General features: G+C 52.2%; 1 protein-coding gene across 1 annotated transcript in view; it reads left to right on the plus strand.

Moving 5' to 3' along the window:
* RGS6 (regulator of G protein signaling 6) overlaps positions 1-24081 on the plus strand; it is a 647729-nt gene that overhangs the window by 586923 nt on the left and 36725 nt on the right. The window lies entirely within an intron of this gene.

A 24081-nucleotide genomic window follows, 5' to 3' on the forward strand; every position in this document is an offset into this window, starting at 1 on the left:
CAGAGGAGACACTAGGACTTATAGAAGTTAGGTAAATTGCTCTTGGTCATTGTCTGTAGAGCCCATCCACTTTCCACCGTACCAGGCTGCCTCTCTATATTGTACATACTTAGTTTGGGACTCTACGGGCCAATGTAATGCCAAGAGCTTTGGGAAGCTTGGCTGATAGCTCTATGAGTGATGCCAAAAAACCAGTACAGGAAGACAGTGTGCTAGGTGGGCCACGCCCCAGAATTCAGGCCCTTCCAAGGGACTCCCTCCCATAGCCCTTTGCTAAGAGAAGCAGATCTTAGACACCCAGCGCCTCATCCTCAACCACTGTGCTGACTGATCCAAGGTCTCCAGCCTGTATATGGCCACAGACTCAGAATCTTGTATCAGTCAGAGTTCCCCCAGAGAGACAGAACCAATAGGAGATTATATATATGTATGGAGAGAGAGAGAGAGAGATTTAAGAAATTGGCTCGCACAATTATGAAGGGACAGGAACTGGAGAGACTCCCCGTTCCTGAACTCTATTCTAATGTCCAGGAGGCCTGGTGATTTAGCTGTTCTTGCCTTCCCACAAGATACCTATTTTCCTTTAACACAAACATCAACAAAGTATGGCCCGTGGGCCCATCTAGCCTGCCATTTGTTATTGTAAATAAAGTTTTATTGCAACACAGCCACGCCCATTCCTTACAATATTATCTAGGGCTGCTTTCACATCACAGAGACAACGTTGAGTAGTTGTGACAGAGACCACATAACCCATAAAGCCTGGAATATTTATTGTCTGGCTCTTTATAGGACAAGATTGCCTTCAGATAACGTTTATTATTGAGCTCTCTCTATATGCCGGACACTGCTCTCAATGCTTTGCTTGCAAAATTCACTTAGCTCTCACAAAGCCCCTGTGAGATTAATCCAGTCCTCTCATTACTCAAATTTTACAGATGAGGAACAGACACGTAGAAAGGCTAAGGGACAATTTGCTCCGGGTCATAAGTGCTAAAGGAGAATTCCAAACCCAGCAATCTAACTTTGGAGTCTGTTCTTTAACTTTCAAAGCTCTGGGGCCATCCTGCCACCATGTACTCCGTGTACCTTCACAATCAACACCTGGTTACAATACAAGCATTTTTATGCCTGAGACTTTTTTTTTTTAAGATATTTCTAAAAGGATTTGTGTTAACATTTTTACCCAGAGTAACATCCAAGAAGCGTTTGTGGTGGGGTGGCGTGCACTTGATGTGCTGGATCTCCAAGGCCGTGACTGCAGTGGGTGACTTGCTGACCCTCCAGTCCCCAAGATGTGGGCAGAGCTGAACCGAGGGCAGTCGGTAGTCCCGGGGACCTTCTCAGAGGCTGTGATCACTGGTAGGAATCTCACTGCTGCCAATAAATGATCTTCTGCCATATTGAGATGAGCTGAGAAGGGCTGATCCTTGCAATCAAGAGTCTAACACAGACATTCCCGGGAGGGAGAAGATGCACCACCATCAAAGAAAAAAGAGCTAGCTATGAAAGCCAAATCAAAGCTGGGAAAAGTTAGGAAACCCATGAGTTGCTCTTGGTTCTGCCTCCTCCCACAACGTTTGGCAGCCTGGGATTGATGACGGCTTTAAGGAGGGTAAGCAGGAGTAAAACTGAGATATTTTACAGCTGTAGTAGCCCAGGTACCCATCAGTCAGAAGAGATGCTGGCCCACAGCAATGAGACCCACGCTTTGTCGGGTGTTTACCCTTTAGTGACTGGGTTGTGCAGAGGTGGGAGAGGGTCCTCAGAGAAGAGGGTCCTGGGTCAGGACACTAGGGAGAGGTGGGGGCAGCAGCCATTTACCAACCGGAGGGAAGAGCTGCCTGTTTTGACTCACAATATGGCCAGACCTATGTACCTTAGCGGACCATCAGCTCAGAGCGAACAGTCATAGACTTCGACCCTAAAGATCATTTCGATTAGCTTTGCCAAATATTCCTGTTCATATGAGTCACGCTAGTTAAAAATGGCAACTTTCTGGGGCACATTGGTGGTGCAGTCAGTTAAGTGGCCGGCTCTTGGTTTCTGCTCAGGTCATGATCTCAGGGTCCTGGGATCAAGCCCTGCTTGGGCTCCATGCTTAGCACAAAGTCTGCTTCAGGATTGTCTCTCTCTCCTTCTGCCCCTCCCCCAGCTCACTGTGCTCTCTCTCTCCAAAATAAATACATAAATCTTTTTAAAAAATGCAACTTTCCAAGGGTGCCTGGGTAGCTCAGTCAGTGGGCTGTCCAACTCGGTTTTGGCTCTGGTCATGATCTCGGGGTCATGAGATCGAGCCCCGCATCTGGCTCCATGCTCAGCGGGGAGTCTACAAGGGATTCTTTCCCCCCCATCCCCACTCCTCCTCTCCTCCTCATGCTTGCTCTTGCATGCTCTCTCTCTCTCTCTCTCTAAAATAAATAAATAAATAAAATATTTTAAAAAATAAAAATGCAACTTTCTAGCCCTCCTTGCTAGAGGTGCTGGAAGTCGGCATTTTTACCTCTACCCTATAACCCTTATAATCTGAGATGTTCACAGAAGAAAATAATCCAATCCAGGTTTCTCAAACATCTCTGGTGCTAAGAAACAAATTCCTAGGCCCAACCTACCACTTCTGAACCAGAACTTCCAGGAGAGGGGCCAGGGAAGCTGAGTCACCCAGAGAGTACAGAGGCACCTGGTGTGACCTCTTATTCTCTGATAAGGGAATGGGCTGGTGGTGGAGGTTAGAAGAATCAAAATCTAACCGCCTGGGCCAGTAGTTTGTCTCCCTGCAGCTCTAGAAAGCAGTGCATGCTTATTAACCATCTATTCATCCCCATAACAGGGTAGGATTTTGTAAGGTGAGTATTTTGACCCTTGCTTTACAGAGGAGCCCAGAGCAGGTACAGTGACTTATTGAGGATCCAACAACTCAAACACGGTGGAGCCAAGATTCAAAGCAAGGTCCTCCTGCCCCCACATGCGGCCTCCACTTCCTTTCCAGCAGGAGGTCTGCTGTGATTCAGACACACCTGCAAGAAGCAAAGCATTTCCCCTCACTTATCGACTGTAAAGGAAACAAAAAGCCTAGGTCAAACTGCACCCTTGGGCAAACTCCTGCACAGTTCTTTAGTTAGCTGATTGCTTCCCCCAGCCTTCTAGAAAGATCTTAAGTTCTATTTATAGTTGACCCACAGAACGCTGATTCTTTCCTTCTTCGGCTCCTGAGGCCCGCATCATTAGGCTATCAGGGCTCTGACATTCTGAGTGTGGGCAGAGTGGGGATTAAAACACTTCTGCTGGTTACCCAAAAGCCTTGATAACATTGCACCATCTTTCACCAGCAGTGCTAGGAGGAAACCACTTCCTCCCTCTCCTGAACTGCTTGCATATTTAAAAGTTAATTGCCCAAACCTCAGTCCTGTTGAATTAATTGCCTCTTCAGCTGACCTCTCCTCCTCCGGCCTATAGTGGGAACAGGAAGGAGAGTAAGGCCAGGGGCACTTTCTCCTGCGAGGGACCCCTCACAGGATGGGTATCACCATGGGGTGGCTTGTGAAGGCCGCCCCCTTGAGCTCACCTCTGTCTACACATCTTCCTTTCCACCTGAAGGCTTAGATCTTTCAGTGTATCCAGGCCCATTTCTCTGGTCCGTAGTCACACTTGAAAGCCATCCAGAAATAGTGACTGAGTTGCCCTTAACAGCCATATTTTCATGGTCTATGGAAGCATGGTATCTTCCATAAATGATTCATGGGGGAACTCTAAGTGCATTTTATTTTCTAATAACCATCTCTCTCTGCCAGTCCATTACAAATGAACTAAGATACCGAAGAGTGATGAACCCTCATGAAAGATTACCCGCTGTGTGCCCAAAATGACCACACTGACCTTAGCAATATTAATTCCTGGCCCAATTTTGCTGAATATGTCATACGCATCCTCAGATCACCGGAACTATGGTTCGGCGTGTTTTTCTAGCTATATTAAGTAACCTGTGTATATGGTTTAATCATGAGTGTGAATGTGCGGGTACAAATCACAACCTTTGGATACTGGAATTAAAAGGCACTATGAACCGTCCAAAAGTCATCTCAACCACCCTCCTGCATCTCCAAAGGCATCGCCTGACTCGTTCCAGAAAGACTCATATGCAACCCCTTGTTTAAAAAAATCTTAAGCCCAGGAAGAAGATGTCAAAGCTTTCTCTGTAATCCGTTTTGTTGGTTAGCGGGTCTCATGAAGGTCCTTGCCCTGTTCTGATGGATTTCCTCCTTTTTCTTTCATGTGAGTGAGGAACAGCCCACCGAGAGAACAAGGCTGATTTACCATCAGCAAATTATGAAATGGTGACTGTGTTTACACTTCTATTCTCCATCAAGGCATCTGTTTATTTAATTGATGGTTTCTGCCTTCTTTAAAGGTTACTCTGATATTTAGCAGGGTGTTGAGAGGTGCCGAGACGTGATAAATTATGCCTGCATTTACTCTTCTCCATCACCACAGCCATCACCGCAAACCCTGACGGCCTACACTCCACCCATTCTGTGCCACCTGGGTGGCTCACCTCTATGCAAAGTCACCAGTGAGCCAATAACTGCTGAACGTAAGGCGCTCTTCTTGGTTCTGATATGGTTTGCCCTCTTTGAAACATGAATGTGAGGAACAGTCGAAGGACCAGGGTTTACAGTCTGGAGGAGAAGACACTCAAATGAAGAGGAAACTGGTTTGAAGGCTCTGGTTTGCTTGGAATACCCCTGTATTAGTTTTGTTTTCTGTTTTTGTTTTTGTTTTTGTTTTTGTTTTATCATTGCTATCAGAAACATAGTGCCTTAAAATAACACAAATTTATTATCTTTTGGTTCTGAGGCTCAGAGGTCCTAAAATCAAGGTGTCAGCAAGGCTGGACTCTTTCTGGAAGCTCTAGGGGAGTATCCGCTGTCTCACCTTTTCCAGTTTCTAGAGGCCACCCACATGCCTTGACTCAAGGCCCCTTCCTCCATCCTGAAAGCCAGCAATGGTGGGTCTAGTCCTTCTCACATCGCCTGACTCCGAAGATGACTCTTCGGTCTCCTTCCTTTATCTTTAAAAGATCCTTTTATGTTGGATCCATCTGTGTAATCCAGATGAATCTCCCTATTTTAAGGTCAGCTGATGAGCAACTCTGATTCCGTCTAGAACCTTAATGCCCCCTTGTTGTGCAATGTAACATATTCTGAGGACAAGGACCTGGACATCTTTGAGGTGCCATAGTTCTGCCTACTGCAGCCCCTAACTGGTAGGGTTAGGATCAGTAGATAGAAGTTACTGAGAGTCCAATTTCGGTCCAGTCGAAAAGTTCAGGAAACAAAGACCTTTCCGACAGTCAGAAGTGCCTAGAAGTAGAACTGCTTTCCACGGAATTCCCAGTTCCTACAGGGCTTGAAGTATGGGCCAAAGGGCCACTTCATCCTAAATAAGTGCTTCCTACATGCCAAGCACTCTGCTAAACCCTGTCATACTTTACATCACTTATTCCTTACAAAAGTCCTACTAAATAGAAGTTACTATTTTAGAGAAGATAAATCTGATGCTCAGAGAGACTCAGATAAGGATCCCAGCTCTGCCTGGTATAAGATGCTTGACCTTAAGCAAGTAACTTCACCTCATCAATGCTCAGGTTCTCCATCTATAAAGTGGGTAGAGTAACCCACCTCAAGAGACAGTGATAAGGATGAAATGTGATAATAGTAGCATCTCATTCATTGGTTTGTTGAATCTGGTATGAAATATGGTTAGCCCAGTGTCTGTCTCATTGTAAAGGCTCAGTACCTCACACTGTAATTCAGCACCTTATACTACTTAAGATGTAGTAGACACTCCTTGGGTGTCATCTGCCCAGCACCTAGAAACCTTCTCCCAGCATCTGGCTGTGGGCCTCAGGCGGTCCTGTTCCTCCTCTGTGTCCCTGACCTTCCAGCTACGGCTGATTGGTCCAGATGATCACCTGACTCAAGCCAAGCCAATAGGTGTTCTCTACGGGGGATCTGAAATCAGACCCCCGCCAGACATTTGACCCAGGCTCTGGGGGTCACTTTCCCTGGACCTGGTTTTGGAGGACATTCATTTTTCACCATGTGCACTGAAAAACAGAGAAATGTCAGTCTGAAGAGAGGAAGGGGATTAGGGGCACTTGGGTGGCTCGGTTGAATTGGTTTGGACTCTTGATTTCGGCTCAGGTGGTGATCGCAGGGTTGTGAGATTGAGCCCTGCGTGGGGCTCCGTGCTGGCGTGGAGCCTGCTTAGGATTCTCTCTCTCTCTCCCTCTGCTCCTCCCCTGCTCATTCTCTCTCTCTCTTTCTCCCTCTAGAAAGGAAGGGGGGATTAAAGTAGTTGCCAAGAAAAGAGCTGAGAGAAGAGATGGAGGGGCCAGACGGCTTTCCACCCTCCCCTTCTGAACCCACCCCATTGTCCCTCTTGAGACACCCTGTGTCCTCCTCCCTCTGTTTCAGTTTAGTAGCCTTGAATTGGTATCTGTTATTTCCCACCACAGAGCTTTAATGCACAGGTGTTCACAAACATTTGCAGACTGGTGGAGCTGGAAGGGACCTTCAGCCCCTCTCTTTGTTTACCCATCGGGGACATTGCGGTACAGAGAGGTTAGGTGGTTCGCCCCAGGTGACACTGAAAAGTGGCAGAGCCAGGACCAGCACCTAGAACCTCCTGACTGCTCTGCCCTCTGCCCCTGGCTGTCTCCAAATATTTTTCTTCAGCTCTAATTCCTAGGGCTTGAGGAGCTAACATGACTGGAAGGGAGGCAGAGTTGGGGACTGGGAAGGTTCCCAGAGTTTGGGAAGGAGTTCAAAGGAAATTTCACATTGGGAGACCAAAAACCCATTCAAGAGGCTAATTTTGATGCAGGATCTGGGACTCTTCCAACAGCACCTGGGTCTGCCTGGAAGAGGCTGGGAAAGAAAGGAGCCAGGCACTCATTTGCATATATGCAAACGAGGCATTCCACAGCTGTCCAGAAGCCACCTCTGCTTGGAGCACACACACACCCCCCCCCCCCCCCCCCCCCCCCACCCCGCTCAGCGGCTGGGGCCTGCTTTCATCTGTCTGCTCAGCCTTAGAAGAAAGAGAGAGACGGGCTTGCCAGAGCTTTCCATCAAGCTCACAGAGACAGAGTCATCCCAACACCCCTGCACTGGAGGTGCAAAGAGCTTAAACCTCTGGAATATGAAATTGGGGTCTCCCTCCCCCTCCCACGACTCACCCCTCACCCCCACCCTGCAGCTGCTTCCCTGCTGGGCAGGAACAGAAGGCCAGGCCCAAGATCCAGGATTCTAGCCAGGGCGCTGTGGGGAGGACTTCCCCACGCCTCAGCGGCAGGAGAGCGGCACCTTTCTGGGGTTGGCGCATCCCCTTTCCCTGGCCTCAACCCCACCCAGCCCCATCCTTCTCTGCAAGACCTTCCCTTCCCTTGCTGAGCCCAGGGAGAAAGAAGAGACCAGGCAATTGGCCTGAGGGTGGGGAGACTTGACTTGAAACCCAGCTCAGCCACCAGATTCCCTATCGCCCCCAGCAAGTCTTAGCCTCAGTTTCCCCTTCTATAAATTTGAGGGTGGGGCAGGAAGCTTAGAATCATGTTTTTAGCCAAGGAACTCCTTCCCCCAACAAAATCTTAGAGGGGCCGCCAGTCAGTAGAACTGTGCTGCCTGGTTGCCACAGCTCTGGGAGGAAAAGGAGGTCAGTCAGCCTCTCCCCCACCTGTTCAGTTCATGGAGCCCCTGAGGCCCATCAGAGAACATTGTGAAAAGCACCGGGCTCACCTGGTCCCTAAGGTCGCTTCCTGCTGCCGGAGTCTGTGATTTCAAAGCCAGTAATGGCGGCCTGAGAAGTGCATAAGATGGGGCTGAGGGGGAATGGAAAAGGATTTTAAAACTAATGGCAAGACTCAAGCGCAGCCAGCAAACCTGTGGGTTGATACACACTCAGCCCTTAAGTTCGTATTTGTGGAACTGCCCTCTGGAAAATCCTGGTGGAGGCTCTCAGCCTCCCTCCACAACCATCCTGGCCCCAAGGCCTTGGGGAGGACGGCCTGAGTCCAGTGAACTCCTCTCTGAGGGCAGCTGAGGAGGGCTTGCCTACCTTCTAAGTCCTCAAGCATGCGCTCACTTCCTCTCTCTCTCTCTCACTCTCTCTGCCCCCCACCAGCTTGTTACCACCTTCAATCTCTCCCTCTCCCCTCCCCCTTCTGCCCCACCCCCACTTGCCAGCCCAGCCCAGTCTATCCCTGGGAAAGTAGTTGAACGATACCTGGAGAAGGAGATCAGGTATCCTGGGGGGACCGGCCCCTACAAAACACACAGATGGTTAATCCCTGGGCAATTCTGGGCGTTCCTCTCTCCTCCTCCCCCAGTCCCTCTCTCCTTTCTGTTTCCACTCTGGGTCCAGCTCCCAGCACCTCTGCTCTCCTGACAGACATCCTTTTCAGAAGAAAAGGTAGTTTGCCCTTGATGGCGGTTAACTAGTTGTGAGACTCAGGGAGTCACTCTTCCTCTCTGGGCCTTAGTCTCTTCATTTGGAAAAAGAAGGGATTACATTGACAAGGGGCGTTTCAACTTTCAGGATGTCACAGATCCCTCTGAGAATCTGAGGAAAACCAGGCACACACACACACACACACACACACACACACTCACACTCACACCCCACATAAAATTTTACAGATGAGTTGGAAGCCCATCCCTGAACTAGAGAAAGGCTATCCAGAGGTCTTGTCTGCGCTCGGATTCTGAGTCTGGGACCCTGGGCCCAGCTCCTCCACACGGTGCTAGCTGGACTGGAAATGCCAGAGGACTCACAGGAGGGTGGGGCCCCCTCCCATCTTTAGCACACCACTGGGAAAGAGGTGGAGAGAGGAGTGGGCCCCCTCAGTGGAGAGGGCAGAGAGCAAAGGGGCTGCAGCCTCTGGTCCCTTCTTCTCAGCCTCCAAAACCCTGGCCTGGGAATTATAGTCTGCAGCGCACCTGCCCCCACTTGGCACTTGGCCTTGACCCAGCCAGTCTGTCCACCTGCAATCATCAGCAGGCTCTGCATGACAGGGCCCTGGTCCTCAAATCCAGCCTGCTCCACACAGCTCACCACACCTCCCCTACTCGGGAACATTTAGCAGCTCTCCATTGGAAGCTCCTAACTCCATTCCCTTGCTGAAGACTTTCCAGGTCAGACCCCAGCCTCAGGCATTCCTGCCTTGGCTCCTGAAACTCTGTCCACACTGACCAGCCTGAACTACTAGCCACATTTTCTTGCCTCCACACACATGCCTGGAGTACTCGCTCGCTCTCTCTGCTCCTTCCATCACCTAATGTCCAAATTACCTAAAATGCCACCTCCTCTCTGAAGCCTTCCTAGCTTTCTCTCTAGTTGGAAGTCCTCTCCCGGCTGAACTCTAATTATCCGACAGCTGTTATGACCTTTGCCATGTTCCCCTCATTTCTGAGGATAAACTCCACAATCTAAGACCATACAACTATTTAGTGGGCACCTCTCGTGTGCCAGGTACAGGGCCAAGAGCTTTACCTGAGTTGGCCCATTTCCTCTTCCTACAAATGCAAGATATAAGGTAGATGCAACTATCTCTATTAAGAGACAAAGAGGCAAAGCCACCTCTCTCTGATTCCCAACTCATGTACTTTCCTTGGCCCTTTTGTGCCTAAATTTCTTGAGGGAACTCCTCCCGTCTTGAGGGCAGGATCTTATTCACTTTTTCTTCTAGATCGAAGCTGTTGCCGTATCTGTCATTAAATGGTGGGAGAGAGGGTGGAAGGAGAAGAGCGAGGGAGGACAATATGCACCAGGCACTATGCACATGTGACGTCTTTAATCTTTATGGTTCCTCTACAAAATAGGTGTCCTTATCCCGTGTTACAGATGAAGCAGCTGAGGCTCCTGGGGGGCAGGTGGCAATGCTTACCAGCAGTCACCACGAGGAGCAGCCCTGACCTTCCCTCTGAGCCTTCTCGGGCCCCCAAGCCCCTGCAAACCGGCTGCTTCTCGGTGTGCATTGAGGCAGGGATGAGCTTTCCTGGCGCCTCCTTCCGGTCAACAAATAGGTCCCCAAGTGTAAGAGTCCACTGACTTTTGTAATTGAAATGTACTTTTTTGCTGCCTTCCATGATTGGAACTGTATTCCCAGGGGCAATTATTTTGGCCTCAAGACATAATTAAAAGCATACAGGAGTACAGTGTATATTCTGTAAATGGTGCAGCTAGAGGAAAGCTAATGATTTTATGGCACAACAAAAGCACCACTAAGAGATGGCCCCAGAGGCTGCATTTCACCCCCTCCATAGTTAGATCCTGGTTGGAGGAAGATGGGCCATGATTCTTACCTAGTCCTTTAAAATCAAAAGATAGTTATAAACCACCAGTTTTATTTAAACCCTGTACTTTCAGATGCTCTTTACAAATGGCTTTAGCCTCTGGTTGTCAGTTTAGGGACTAACCTAATAATGTATTTTTTCAGGGTCCTTTCTGAGCTCTTTAAGGAGAATGCTGGTCTTTTTTGCCCCCAGAGAGGCATAGAAATCACTTTCATAATTTATTATTTCTTTAAGTGCCGAGTGGATTTCCTTTAAGAAGAACACAGGGTAGCCCACTTAATATAGATCCTGTTAATAATGCAGTGGGACTTGAAGGATTCAGATTTTAAGTGGGCCATAGTAACCCAGCAGAGACTGTTGAGCAAAGGCCTGGCCACCCAGTCTTTCCCACCTAACAGAGCCATCTCCCTCACAGGGGCCGGGGCCCATGGTGCAGGACATGCTGCTGGCTTTGCCAGGGCCTTGCCCCAGAGGGGAAAAGACCTTTGTCTGTAAGGCAGACTGTGCTCCAGGCCCCACCCCATTTCCTCTGATTTGCTCACTCATTTACTCACTCACTCATGAATCCAGCAAGCCAGCCATCTATCCATCCATCCAACCATCCCTCCATTTATTGAACATGTACCAGAAAAGCTGGGATTCAATAGTGAACAAGACATAGTCTGTGCTCCCAGAAAGCTCAGTCTGCTGGGGGACCACCAGCAAGAAAGCTGACAAATGGATCAGGGAGTGCTAGGTGCTATAAAAGAGGTATGTACCCAACATAATGGGAGCTCCACAGAAGGAGCTGCTCCTCCCTGAGCAAGTCAGAAAAGGCTCCATGAGGAGAGAGGGCTGAGTTGAGCCTTAAAGGTATTTGTAGGTGGAGAAGAGTAGAAGTACAAGATGGTGGGAGCCTGGAGCATGGATGGTGGCCCTCTAGACAGAACACAACTCAGACACATTGACGAAAGGCAGAATGGAAGGTTGGAGAAGTTCTCAGTAGTTGTGGGAAATGAGGATTGTGAAAACCCACCTAAAAAGGATCCAGATGAAGGTTCAAGAACTGAGAATAGCTTAAGGAGCTATCCTTGGGGAGGATGTGCAGAGGGCAGGGAGAGGGAATAAGGGTTGCAAGGATCCAAGCCCACACATCAAACAAAATGGCAGGAGACTTGCTCATCTCCCACAGGTTAAGGGCTCTGAGAGCCTCCAGAACCAGCTCTCAGCTTCAGAAGAGGCCCTCTGTGCAGTCCTCTTGGCAACTAGGGTTCCATGGAAGAGTTTCCCCCAGATCTGGGAGGCAGCCTTGGGCCCAGGGCCTAAGGCTAGCCCATTGTCCATAGGTAAAAGGAGGCCTTTGCTCTCATTTCCATCTTCACTTGGAAAGCCCACTCCCAAATTCCAAATCACTGCTATGGAAGTCCCACACTATCCCTCAGCATTTGGCTCCAAGTTGCCTAGCCCTTCTGAGTATGTTCTCCCCTGCTGTGTGCGTCCAGGACCATACCTCTGTCATCTCATCCTGAATTCAAGTCACTTGTGTACTTGTTAGTCCCCTCGGTTGACCCTTTGTTCCCACTGAGAGTTTCTCATGTTGATACTGAGCTCTGTGTCCTCCAAGTCTGTAGCTCATAGAAGATGGTCAAGTTACGCTCATGACAAATGTCTTAGATGACCCCTTTGAGCATCTCTGTGGACACGGAGGACCCAGAGCTGTAAGGGGAGCAGAAAGGGGAGACCACGGGGCCCTCCTCAGCACCCCAGACCCGAGGGAGGCTCTCTGGAATTGTGGTTTGCCTCTGTTTGGGGTTGAGCCTGTGTGTAGTCCCTGGTGGGGCCGGCATTATTTTCCTCAAGGTTTCAAGGGGGTTGAAGAGCGTTTCATATTTCTCTGTTTGGCAAATAATCTGTCCCCTCACTCCCTTCCCAGACATCAGGAATCCCAGAAATTAAAACCAGAGGGACTCTGGTTTCTTTCTGAGGAGGGGCCTCAACAGCAGATGCGAGTTGAGTGGGGAGATCCAGCCAGGAGGTGGGGTGGGAGACCAGGCCCTGGGTTCTCTCTGCGGAGGGGGAGGGAAGAGAAGGAGGGAACAGCCCTGGATAAAAAGCCCCAGGGCTCAGAGGACAGGCTGGGTTCCCATCCTGGGCAAGAACCCTTTCTCTCAAAGCCGGAGTCGGGGCTGCGAGGTCAGCAGCGCCCTGCCGCTCCCTCGCGTTTCTCCTCTGGTGGAAGGGAGACAGCTTCCTGCCGGAGAGGGCCAGGAGGAGCCAGGCCCAGCTGAGAGAGGCGGGGGCCCAGATGCCAGCAGACAGGGAGCGGGGGCCCAGGAGGGCCAGGAATGAACCGGGCCTCTGAACAGAGCTTGGAGATGGCAGGCGGGCGCTGCGCAAAGAGCAGAGCTGACACCTGAATCTCGGCTTGCCTCCCCCTGGAGAGCACTTTAATGAGGCTCACAGCTGTGATATCACAGAACGAGCATGAACAATGCTAATTACCTCAAGTTTAGCCCGAACATTCTCAACCCACCCGCCTTGGGAGCACACTGTTGTTCTGGCCCTTCGAGAGCACTGGTGGGCTGGGGCTCAGGATGAGGAGGTGACAGCAGACTGCAGAGCACCAGGGAGGCCAGAGCAGGGTGGGAGGGAGGGTAGTGAATGCTGCGGGCTGCAGGGACCCCCGAGAGAGGAGGAAGTGAAGCCTCTGAGTCATGACATCCACGTTCCTCTGCTCTGCTTAAGAGGAACCCAAGGGAGAAGCCCCCGGTGGAAGTCAGGCCCCCATTGGAGAAAGCGGGGAGGAGAGACCACATCTATTTGTACTTGGCAAAGGGCCATGGGCCCACGATGGCCTCCCGTCATCACATTGCCTTCTGCAACCTCAGGGGACACCCCCTTGGGTCCCTACCGTGTAGTCCCAAGGCGGGGGAAATAACCAAAAGTTGTGGGATTTTGTAAGCAGCAGAACCAGGAACATAGGAACTAGATGACATCCAAGTGGTGCTGGTCAGTGGCTTGAGTGGAAGGTTGGGGCTCAGGAACGTTTTCCCACCTGTGCTCTCCGAGGGCCCTGGGCACCCCCAAGGTCCCTTCCAGAAGCCCAGGCCTCTGCAGAATTCACTTGGAAGACCAGTGTTATAGAACCAGCTGAAGCTCTGGCTTCATTGCGTCTGGCCTTCACCCTGCCCTTCTGTGGGGCTGCGTGGGGGACAGGCCGTGTCAGCCACCCCAGGGAGCCTGTGACACAGGTTGGGGAGCCTTGGCTTCAGGGCTACAGGGTGGATATGGGTGCCTGTGTGCATATTCCCCTGGTCTGCTAGCTCCTTCTCCAAACCTGCTGAGTTGATAGAAGTTCGTGCCCATGTCTACAAAAGTCAAACATCACCCAGCTAGATAACACAGGACCTAGAGCTTCTGACTCCTCTCCCAGCGCCCCCCCCTGCTCCACGACAGGGAAACCCCACTGTATCTCTGTCACAAGTCCACAGCCTTGGGCTCTCTCTAATAGGGGGTGCCATCCCCTTGGCCCCTTCTTCTTAGTCCCCTGCCCCGCCCCACCCCTGCCCCGTGCTTTTCCCCCTCTCCAAAGAAAGAACGAAGGAGATCCATTCTGCTCTGACTTTGCTCGAACAATAATGCAGGTCCCTCCCCATTCCCCCCTCCCTCCACCATCCCTGCGACTCCCGAGAGCAACATCGGTATCTGGGCTGTGCTAGAGAACTTTCCCAAGCCCAGCTGACCACGTGCATCTCTCAGCAACAGGTGGAATGAGCCTGGGATGCGAAGCTGGGTTCCCTGGGATCCAGGTGGAAACCTCACCACCGTCCGTGCAGATGGAAGGCCTGTGCCTGGGTGTCTGGGCCATCTCTTGCCGGCCCAGACTTTGTCCTGAGCGCATTGGCCCCTACGGCCAGCCTCCGTGGCTCCCGAGATCTCTGGGTGGAGACCCTGCCTTTCTGCTCCGTCCCCTGCGTGGGGCCATCACTCCCTCTGTAGAGATGGCTCGGCAACCTGCTGGATAGCACACGTCTGCAGCAAGAGCAGTGGCTCCTGGGCTAGAAAGAACCAGCCCAGATTCAGCCTGGAAAGGAAAGGCTGAAGGCACACAGTCTTGAAGAGCAGGAGAGCCCTACCCCAGCAGAGGGACTAAGAGAGACCTGCTATTCCCCGATGCCATGTCCACCCGTGTCTTCCTGGACAGCCCAAGCCAACTCCAACTAAAAGCCCACTGATGGACTGAGACAGGAGTCCCTGCCTGGCTTCTGGCTCCCCCATTTCCCACTGGACCCCGGTCATCGTCTGTTGTGTTATTACCTGCCTGGCTTGTAAGCCCTGTGAGGACTAGGGCCTTGTCTTCCCTGCTGGACCCCCAGGGCCTGGGGGACATGGGAGAGGCTCTATTTGCTGATTTATCTTTTTTTTTTTTTTTTTTTTTTTTTGCTGATTTATCTTAAATGTGTTTTTGGAAGACTGACTCCTAGCTCGAGGCCTCAGGACCCCCCCTGGCTCCGTGGTCCCGGAGTCCCACTGTTCGTTTAAGGCGGTTGCTAAGCAGGCTCGGGAGACTCTCAGGGCACATGTGTCTTCTGCAAAGCCTCCTGCTCCTTGCTTGGGGCAGCCATCTCACTGCCTTTTATGGAAGGCGGTTTCTGACCTGAGAGGGGAGAAGCAATGACTCAGCTGGCTTCTAGATGGGTCCTGAGCCTGAGGTCTCTCTCTCCCCCACCTCAGCCCTGAGCCATCTCTGAACCATCCACCTCCCCTCCCCCAGAAGTTCCAGGGGGCTCTCTTTCGAACGCTCTGGCCTCTCACGGGGGGTCTCCTCCTCGGTGAGTGAAGCTCTAGGTGGTGCTACCTGCTATGCCCACGAAAGCTGCAGGGACTGGGGCTTCCCCGGAGCTTGTGGGGGTCGGAAGTCCATCACCAGCAACAACTGAGACCCAGACCGGGAGTCTCCTTGCAAACATGGAAGCACCAGGTTTCTCTGGAGCCTGACACACATCACGCATGCTGTGCACACAAGCACACGCACACTACATGCACACATGGAGTCCCACTGTATACCCCAACGTGAAAGGGCCCTACTCTCACAGGATCTGTATGTTTCCAGTTGGTTTTTTGAAGACCGCGGTCTGGGGAGAGGGGCGCAAGGCGGGGGAAATAACCAAAAGTCTCCAGGTGTTTTAAAGCCTTTTATTTGTTTACACATTCTCTAAATTGCAGACAAAAAAGATTTGCTACATAGGTCATCAACACTGCTAACCAACCACAGAACAAGATACTAACCACAGCAAAGAAGGGACAGGGCCTGTGACTCAGTCTTTGTGAGCGTGCAAGGGCTCCGCAGAGGGGCTGGGATTTCCAGGGGTCCCCAAGATAAAGACTGCTTGACGCCCACGTCATGTTGGCTCCAGGTCTTGACCTCTCCAAGGCCCTCCTCCCGAAACCTGGTCAGGACAGGACAGAGGCAGGGAGAGAGGGAGGGGTCCTGGGTCCTGGGCAGCCCCTCCAGGCAGCCTTCCCAAACAAAGCAGTTACCTCGGCCTCTGGGTGAGCCTAAAAATCAGGATGTGAGCTGTTTCCAACCCGGAGATCCTCCTGGAGACTTTCAGAGCATACCAGCTCTCTGGGAAGTCACAGAACCCACGTGGCCCCTTTGGACAGTGGGAAATGTGGCGCGGCCTCACCTCCAATACTGAAACACGAGAGCTCGTGGTACATCCCTTCGAGAGGGCAGAAACAGCACAGTGGGAGCCACAAGAGAGAGGAGACTTGACGCAAGAGAAAGGAGCACCCCAGAAGACGGGAGCAGAGCGGTGCACACACCTACACACTGAGACTACATCACATCACACCTGAAAGAGTCAGGGGGCGGGGCTGGGGGGGGGCCCTGTTTGCCTGTTGTGGTGGTTGCTTTTTAGAGGAGCCAACGGGGATCTCTTCTTCAGACCATTACATACAACTTCCTAAGCCTGGAGCCCTTCTCTCTAGTCTCCTGAAAGCTGTGCCAGCCTCCCAATGTCCCCGAGCAGCTCAAGGCAAAAACCCTAAGTTGTCCAGTCAGCAGGAGCTACTGTGGTGTTGGAACCCAAGGTCCAATGGGGGGGAGTCCAAGGGAGCATAAAAAGGAAGACCCTCAGTCGCAGGCATGTCTATCGCCAAGGCCAGCTCTCTCAGCCACTCTTTTATGACTAAGAAAGAGCTGGGGCAGGGTGGGGGTGGGGCCAGCGAGTACAAGAGACAAGAAAGCACTTTGGAAAGATGGGGATGTACCTGTTGAAAGGGCTTCCCTCTCTTGTGCCCACACCCAGAAGAAAGCGACCCCGAGTCTGCATCGCGTCTGCAGGTCTAGAGATATAATGGAGACCTAGCAATAGGAGATCACTGGGACATTTCCAGGGCTACCCTTTCCAAATATGGTCAAAGCCGTGTGGGGGCAGTAAATTCCTGAGGCTGCAAGGCACCCAGGGTCTATTCACCAGTTGAGACAGAGCAGTGAAGACCAAGCCCTTCCCAGACTTCTCCAGCTCTGAGCCCAATTCAAGGGCTTCCATGCCCTTCCCAGAACCTACACAGGCATGGGCTGCCTCATGCGGTACCTGGGTAGGAAGCTCCTTCTAAAGGACCTCTTCACCCTTCCTACCCTAGCCCACCCGCAACTCCAGGCTTCATATGTGGTAGCAGCCCTCACCAAAGCCCCCAGAACCAGCCTCCTTTCTCCTGAGGAGAAACACAGTGGGGCATCAGGCAACTAGAAGAGGAAAAGCAATTTCTTTTGGCTTCTGGGCAGAGATGCTCCATTTCTTGGCTCTCAAAAGAGAATGTTCTCAAAACCGGGCTTTAAAATCGCCCTCAGCCTAAACGCATGGGGGCTGGGGAGCAGACCTACCTGAGGACTGGCTTTTGCCCCAGTCCACTGTGTCACATGAACAGGCCAGCCTCTCCTTCCGGTGTCGATTTCCTAATTGGTCCAGGGGGTCAGCATCAGGCTGGGAGGGGGTCTGAGCAGGCTGTGTTCTCAGCCTGAGAGTCTACTCAGGTGGAGGCAGGAGGGGAGACCGTCTCAGGGCTCCGAGCTGTCCCGCTCCCAGGTCCATCCCTCATGGAGCTGAGGGGGCCGGCCGGCTGCCTGGGAGTGGAGCTGCCAGTCTGGCCTGGACGGGGTCCAAGTCAGATGACTCTCCCCTCTGCCCTGCCACCAGCACAACAGACCAGGTGAATCAGGGTCATTCAAAGGAGGCTCAGTTCAAAAGAACTGAAGGCTTTCGTATGGGCAGTGGGTCAAAGCCCAGAATGCATTTCAGGTTCTCAATCACTTGAAAACCAGTCTGGCAGCCACGCATTACGAGAGCCCTATGTCCCTGAGTCTCTCACCGAGATCACCAAAATCCTGCCTCGCTCAGAGCCACGTGCTGTCCAGGGACCCCAAAACCTTCCCGGGGCCTCCCCAGCAGAGTCACCAAGGTGGCTTTTGGCCAGCTCGGCACTAACACCCATACCCGAGCAGGTACTCGCCCTCCCCCGAGCCCCGGCATCCACCTTGAAAGCAAGCTCGGTGTGGCTGCCTCAGGGAGCAACGAGAAGCTGAAATCTGGGTGTCACATGTGCAGAGACAAGAGAGAACAAATGGCTTATTCCTGATGCTGTCAATTCAGACAACAGGGAGTCTACTGAAGCATGAAGTCAGGATCCGATGAACACCTGGCCAGAGGTGGGCATAGGAGGGTTACCGGAAATGCCTCCAACGTTAGGGCTCCCCCCCATGCCCTCCTCCTGCTGCCATTGCCAGAACCGCACAAGAGGCCGAGACAGGCTGCTGGGGGTCTCCAAGGGAGTCCACCCCCCAGGCTGAGCATGAGGCCCCCGTCCCACCATTCCCCTCTGCTCTTTTGAGTGGAGACGGGACAAGACTGTCCGATGAATCACTTTCCAGCTCTGGTCAGGCCCTGCCAATTGCCCCTCCCCGCCCACCATCCCAGGAGTCCAAACCAGCATTTGGAGGCACGGTCCCAGCTCCCTTCGGCCGCTCGGCGTACCCCAACCCAGATGCCTTCATCATCGCTGAAATTCATGGTAAAGACGGTCACCTTCCAAGGGCAGCCAGTGCTTGGGCAGATGGATGCAAGCAACTAGGCTGAGGTCAACTGTGTTCTTCCCCCCAGCGTCTCCAGAGAGTGGAAACAACCAGATACTTGAGCCTGCTCCTCTTCTATCCATGAACATGCATGAACACAAAAGGAGAGACCTAGATACACATACACCTTCCCTGATGGTATGTTACCAGACATGTGGTCAAAATGCCACGGGAGAGTGTGATCTTGGAACTGAAAAGCAGGTTGAAGGCTGGGCCAGGATGTGGTTTCTTTTTCCAGCCCCCAGAGGACTTAGTGTGTTGCCCTGCCAAGTGTTTTAGCCAGTACCAGCCTGCCCAGCAACCCCTCCTGGTGGGCAAGAAATGTGCTCATTTTCCTTCAGAGCAAAAATGCCCCGTGGGCAAACATGGCAGATAAACGGTGAGCAACTCGGATGGACGTCTCTCGTTTTCCCAGCCAAAGGCACAAATGCTCCCTCAGCATCTGACCATTTCCTGCCACAGCGTGACTCCTCTGCTTTCCCAAATGCCACAGAGACCAGATGCATCTGGAAGCTAGGGCTCTCTGCCTCCCTAGCCCCCTCCCAGCCACCTGCTCCCACCTCCTCTGCTCTGAGCTAACCATTCTATAGTTTCGTTCTCTCGCTCACATATTATCTAGCAATGCTTCCTTCCTTTTTTTCTAGTACCTAATTTAGACCTCTTCAACTACATGTTGAAAATGTGCAGGGGGTATATTTTCTCTTCCTTTTGTGCCACTGCATGTTCCCGCCAGCAGCCCCCTTCGGCATCTAGCGTGGCAGGAGGGAAGGGAGGGGCGGGTGCAAGAAAGGAGGTGGGCCAAGCAAGAGGAGAACCAAGGCCTCGGGTGGGGAGTAAACACAAAAGGGCAAAGTCAATAAGAACTTTCCCAGTTCCAGCCATAAAATCTGCACATCCCTTTGACAGCAGGATTGAGACTTTTGCTTCCAAGTCCACAACGATTGCCAAACATGTTCCCCCAAAGAAGCAGAAGTGAGGGAAGAGGGGAAGGAGTCGGTGTGCCAGGAATCCTCCAAGCATAAGGCTCCCCGTACAAGTCCCCGAGGTATGCAGGGGCTGGAACCCGGGGTGGGCCTGGTTGGACCTCAGGGAAAGACCCCCTGTGACAAGCAGGTTCTCCCTCTCGTCCTGGAGCAACACAGAAGGTTCACTTTAGTTTGTTAAGCGAGGGGTGTGTGTGTGAATGTCCCTGTTTTCATCATCAATATTGATAACATTGATAGAAATAATAGAGAGGCAAAGAGGCAGGCAAAGAGGATGCACTGGGTGTAAATATAACCTGGAGAGGTTGCTGAGGGGAAATACAGGGGCTCAGGGGCCTCCCTAAGTCCTGCAGGGATCACTTCCCCTCCCTGCCTTTTCCACCATGGCACATGTATGTGCCAGACTGGGTCGGTGCCGTCCTGAATGGCCACTTTGCTCACTGCCTGGGCTAGAGGTCATGATTAGTATTTATATCTCTATCAAAGAGGGTTCTGGCTGCCCTCCAGTCCCGGTTCCTGCCTTCCTCTGGCCTGCCCTGGGAAATGTCACCATCAGCACAAATGCTTCCTTCTCTTGGTGGGGCCAAAGAGGGGGAAACCCTGGAGTGACCCTCTTTCAAGGCACTGGAGCAAAGAAAGGAAGGGAGTTGGGAACAAAGAGACTGACCAAGGGACATTCCTGTGCCCTCTGACCCCTGTTATCCACACCCCCTCCCCAGAGCCACATAGGATCCCCGGGAGTCACCTCAGGTCTCAGCCATCTGCAGGGACACAGCCAAGCCTCACTCAGAGCCCAGACAGAGCCTTCCCTGGGAATCCACCCACTTCCAGATCTTTCCCCTTGCACAGGGAGCCCCCTGTTCATTCTAGGAAACCAACTGGAGGAGGACCGGGCAAGGCCCAGACCCCTCCCCACCCCCATTTCCTGGAGGTGCTTCCTTTGGGCCTCTCTTCCCAGCAGCCTGGGCTGGAAGCATGCAGAGGGGGCCACACAGCCAGGCCTTCCAAGGAGCAGCTGCTGAGATGCTCAGAGGAAGCCCTCAGTCCTTCTGTCTGGAGGCTCTCTTCGTCCTCCCACATTCAAGGCACCCGAGCAGTTGGCTGTGCTCTACCTCCCCACCCCACACCCTCTAGTTATTCAGCTCTAGGACTTCCAAGTGCAAATCGGGATTCTGGGCCCTCCTCAAGTGTCCTCCCCTCCCTTCTCTTCATCTTGCTTTGCCTGACTTGAAAGACCTTTGACCCTCCCCATCTCCTTCCTCTGGGTCCCCCTTCTTCTCTCCCTCCTGCAAAATAATGAGCCCACTACAGGTGACACCATGCACATCTCTGAAAAGGAACCAGCTGTGGCATGCTGGGCGTCTTTGCTGGGAGCGAGAGCATGGCTCGGGCCCAGGGAGCCGGCACTTCCTTGGGGTGTGACGGAGGCACATTCTGAGGACGGGCCTGCACTGGGGAGGGGGGTCAGGGAGTGAGAGAGGAAGGGAGGCTGCTGTCCCCCCACTTGTAGCAGGCTGAGAACCAGCCTCGGGACAGGGAAGGTGGTCCGTGGGGCTCCCGGCCCTCCCCGCCAACCACAGACTCAATGAGCCTCAATAGACCAGGGACCCCTCTTCTCTAACTCTAAAGCCTGAAGTTGCCAGTAATCCCCTTCTTCAAGAGCACAGGTCTGTCTCCTAAACTTGCCCCAATGGGAAAAGTAATAATAATCATCTCATTTTCCTTCCTTAAACTATCTGAACTCTTCAAGGGGAAGGCCCAAAGGAATCATCGTGCTGTGTTCAAAGCACAAAGCCTAAAATGCTCCATGAACGGAACTCTCTGGGGTGTCATGACACAATCACTGTGAAATCCAAACCCTCCCCCAACCTTAAAACCTATTATCTTCTCCAGCTCTGGAAGAATCTGGCCTCCCTCCCACCCACCCATGGCTCACCATCTTAGTTCCAGTCTCACGTCTGAGCGGAGTCCTGGGAGCGCTGGCAGCCTGCCTGGACTTCACACCCGGCCCTGGGGCCATGACAGGAGCAGGGACGCCATGGGACCCACGGGTCCTGCTCTAGGTGTTATGCGTCAGTGGGGGGTTGAGAAGGAAATCAGAATGCCAATCTCCAAGCAGAGGCCTTGTCTGGATCGCCTCACAACGTTGCCTGCACTGGATTTGCTGCAGGCGCAAAAAGCCGTGTTTCGAAAACAGAGGGTTTCCACTCCCGGCGTGGATCCCATGGCCTCGCCCCCTCTCTGGCCAGGTTGGAGCCACAATATCGGGGTGCAGTGGAACAAAGTCCCTCTGGCTATTCTAGGGATTCGAGCTGGCAGGCGAGGGCATCCTTATCTCCACTTGGTGGCCTCTATACCCAGTGACAAGAGACACCCCAGTGTGGGGGCCTCCGTGAGGCCAGGCCCCATGCCAGGACCTTCACCAGCACTCGTGCTCAGCCCTGCACCAACCCTGCTGGAGAGGCCACATCTCCCTGCCGCACAGATGTGGAAAATGAGCCCCAGAGGGGTTAAGTCATTTGCCCAAGGTCGACCAGCTAGAAAGTAGCAGAGCTGGGCTTTACACCAAAGTTTCTAAGTGAATGTTACACTGAACTGAATTATAACCCTCTCCAGAAGTTGGCTCCCCAGTCTATGATCTTGTAGAAGGGAGTATCCCAAGTATCTTCATTCTGAAATCCCCAACCCCAGGGAAAATCCCTCACCTCCCACCAACAGGAAACCCATGCACGGGTCCTTGTCACAGCTTTGGCCTACTGGCTCTCATCAGAGGCAGCCCAGCCCCTAAGACATAAACCCATTTTGATCAAAAGGGAGATTCTGAGAAGGCCATCTGACCTTGGCTAATTCACACAAGAAGGGGGCATAGAAAGCATTGGGGATCCCTCCCTGGAAAGCCCTGCTTTCCAGTGGTTATCTATATAACATTATGTTTTTTTTTTCGGTCTCCCAATGTCACTGTGGAACAGGCAGGGCAAGTATTATTATCTCTGTTTCATAGGTGGGCAAACTGAGGTTCAGAGACGTTAAGTGACTTGCCCAAGGTCACACAGCTACTGAATAGCAAAGGCAAAATCAAAACCCGGATCATCCATATGCACCCCATGATTCTAGCTCGTTCTCTGGGGCTCAAAGAAAGACCAATTTGAAGTTTACCATCACTTTCTTTGTTTCAATACAGAAAGTGATAAATGTGACTCTAGAGATTTTGTCTGCTTGCAGTACCCCGAAAGTGCCATCCCATAAGCTGGCTTTGCTATCCCCACTTTCCCGATAGGGAAACTGAGATCTCCGAAGAGGAAGAGGTTGGACCCATCCTACCAGAAATGAAACTGGGAAGGGAACTCTGGACCCTCTTAACAACCATTCTAGGGCCCTGACCACCCCTCCCCACTTCCACTGCAGGGCTACAGCACCCTCCCTTGCAAGACTCAATCCCTCCCCACAGCTTCCACAGGCAGCAGGTGTGATGGAGGCAGAACAGGGCCACCCCATCATCTGCGCTGAGGTGGGGAATGAATTTGCACACACTCCAAAAAGGATTTGTAGGAGGGCCACGGTTTGGGGTTTCAGACTTCTTTTTTTAACCTTTAAGCCATTGTGGCATGGGGGAACATTTTGGTAACTTTTTCTATAAAATTAAGTCAAAGTGATTTTCAAAACCAACAATCAGCCTTTGAGGACACCCCACTTTGGGTTTTGTGGGAGGACAGAGAACCAGAGCAGTCGGGAGAGGAAGTCTGCTTGTCTGATGTGACAAGATGGCACAGCAGCTCCCCAAACCCTCCCTGGACCTCCAGAATCCAAAACAGGTTCCCCAACCAGCAGGGGGAAGGACATACCGTATGAGGAAGATGAAAATCCCATCTGGACAGGGCCCTTTAAACCAGATTATTATGTATGCACGAAGTTCACTGGGAGGCCACGGGCCCCTACAGGAGAGTGACCCCCCATCTCTTGCCACAGGTCACTCTGCGAGGCCCAGGGGGAGACCAGCACCGCTCGGCTCCACGCCAGGCTGCCCTGGGTCCCCTGGCCAAGAGCAGTGAGCCCGGGAGGGAGGCTCTTGCCAAATCGTGGAACACTGCAGCCCGGCAGAAGTGGCCCAACTAGCCCAAGTCTCCAGGGGCTTCTTCAGGAGCTGAAGGACTAAAAATAACCTAGGCCTTTGTTGTGAGCAGCCGGACCACAGAGATGGAGCTGATTTCAGGGAAGCCGAGCATGCGCAGGGGTCCCGCTCACGGAGATCTGCCCTTTGGGCAAATGATTTTTCCAGAAATGTGTCAGTTATTGTGTGCTGCTGCTGTGGCCACTGAGACTCAAAGACAGCCCAAGCCGCTTCGGCCCCTGGGGCTGACTTCCAACACAGACTTCTCGGAAGCTCAGCCTCCCACCTTTTCTTCTCAAAACATAAAAAAAAAAAACAAGAGTCCAGCACATATTGGGGAGCTTAGGGGGCAAGGGAAGCCCTCAAGCTGAGGATTCTGCATCGTTGCCACCATGATCATAAATAATCTGCTCACCCTGGTTATTTGTTTAGGTGACAGGCATCTCTTCCCCATCCTAAAAGCTGCAGAGTCGGGTGTCGGCAGACAGTGGCAAACATACAGCGTGTAGAAGGAAGAAATTA

Source organism: Callorhinus ursinus, unplaced genomic scaffold, assembly GCF_003265705.2.
Source record: "Callorhinus ursinus isolate GAN/ISIS: 27379988/994484 unplaced genomic scaffold, GSC_fseal_2.0 scaffold8, whole genome shotgun sequence".
NCBI lineage: Eukaryota > Metazoa > Chordata > Mammalia > Carnivora > Otariidae > Callorhinus > Callorhinus ursinus.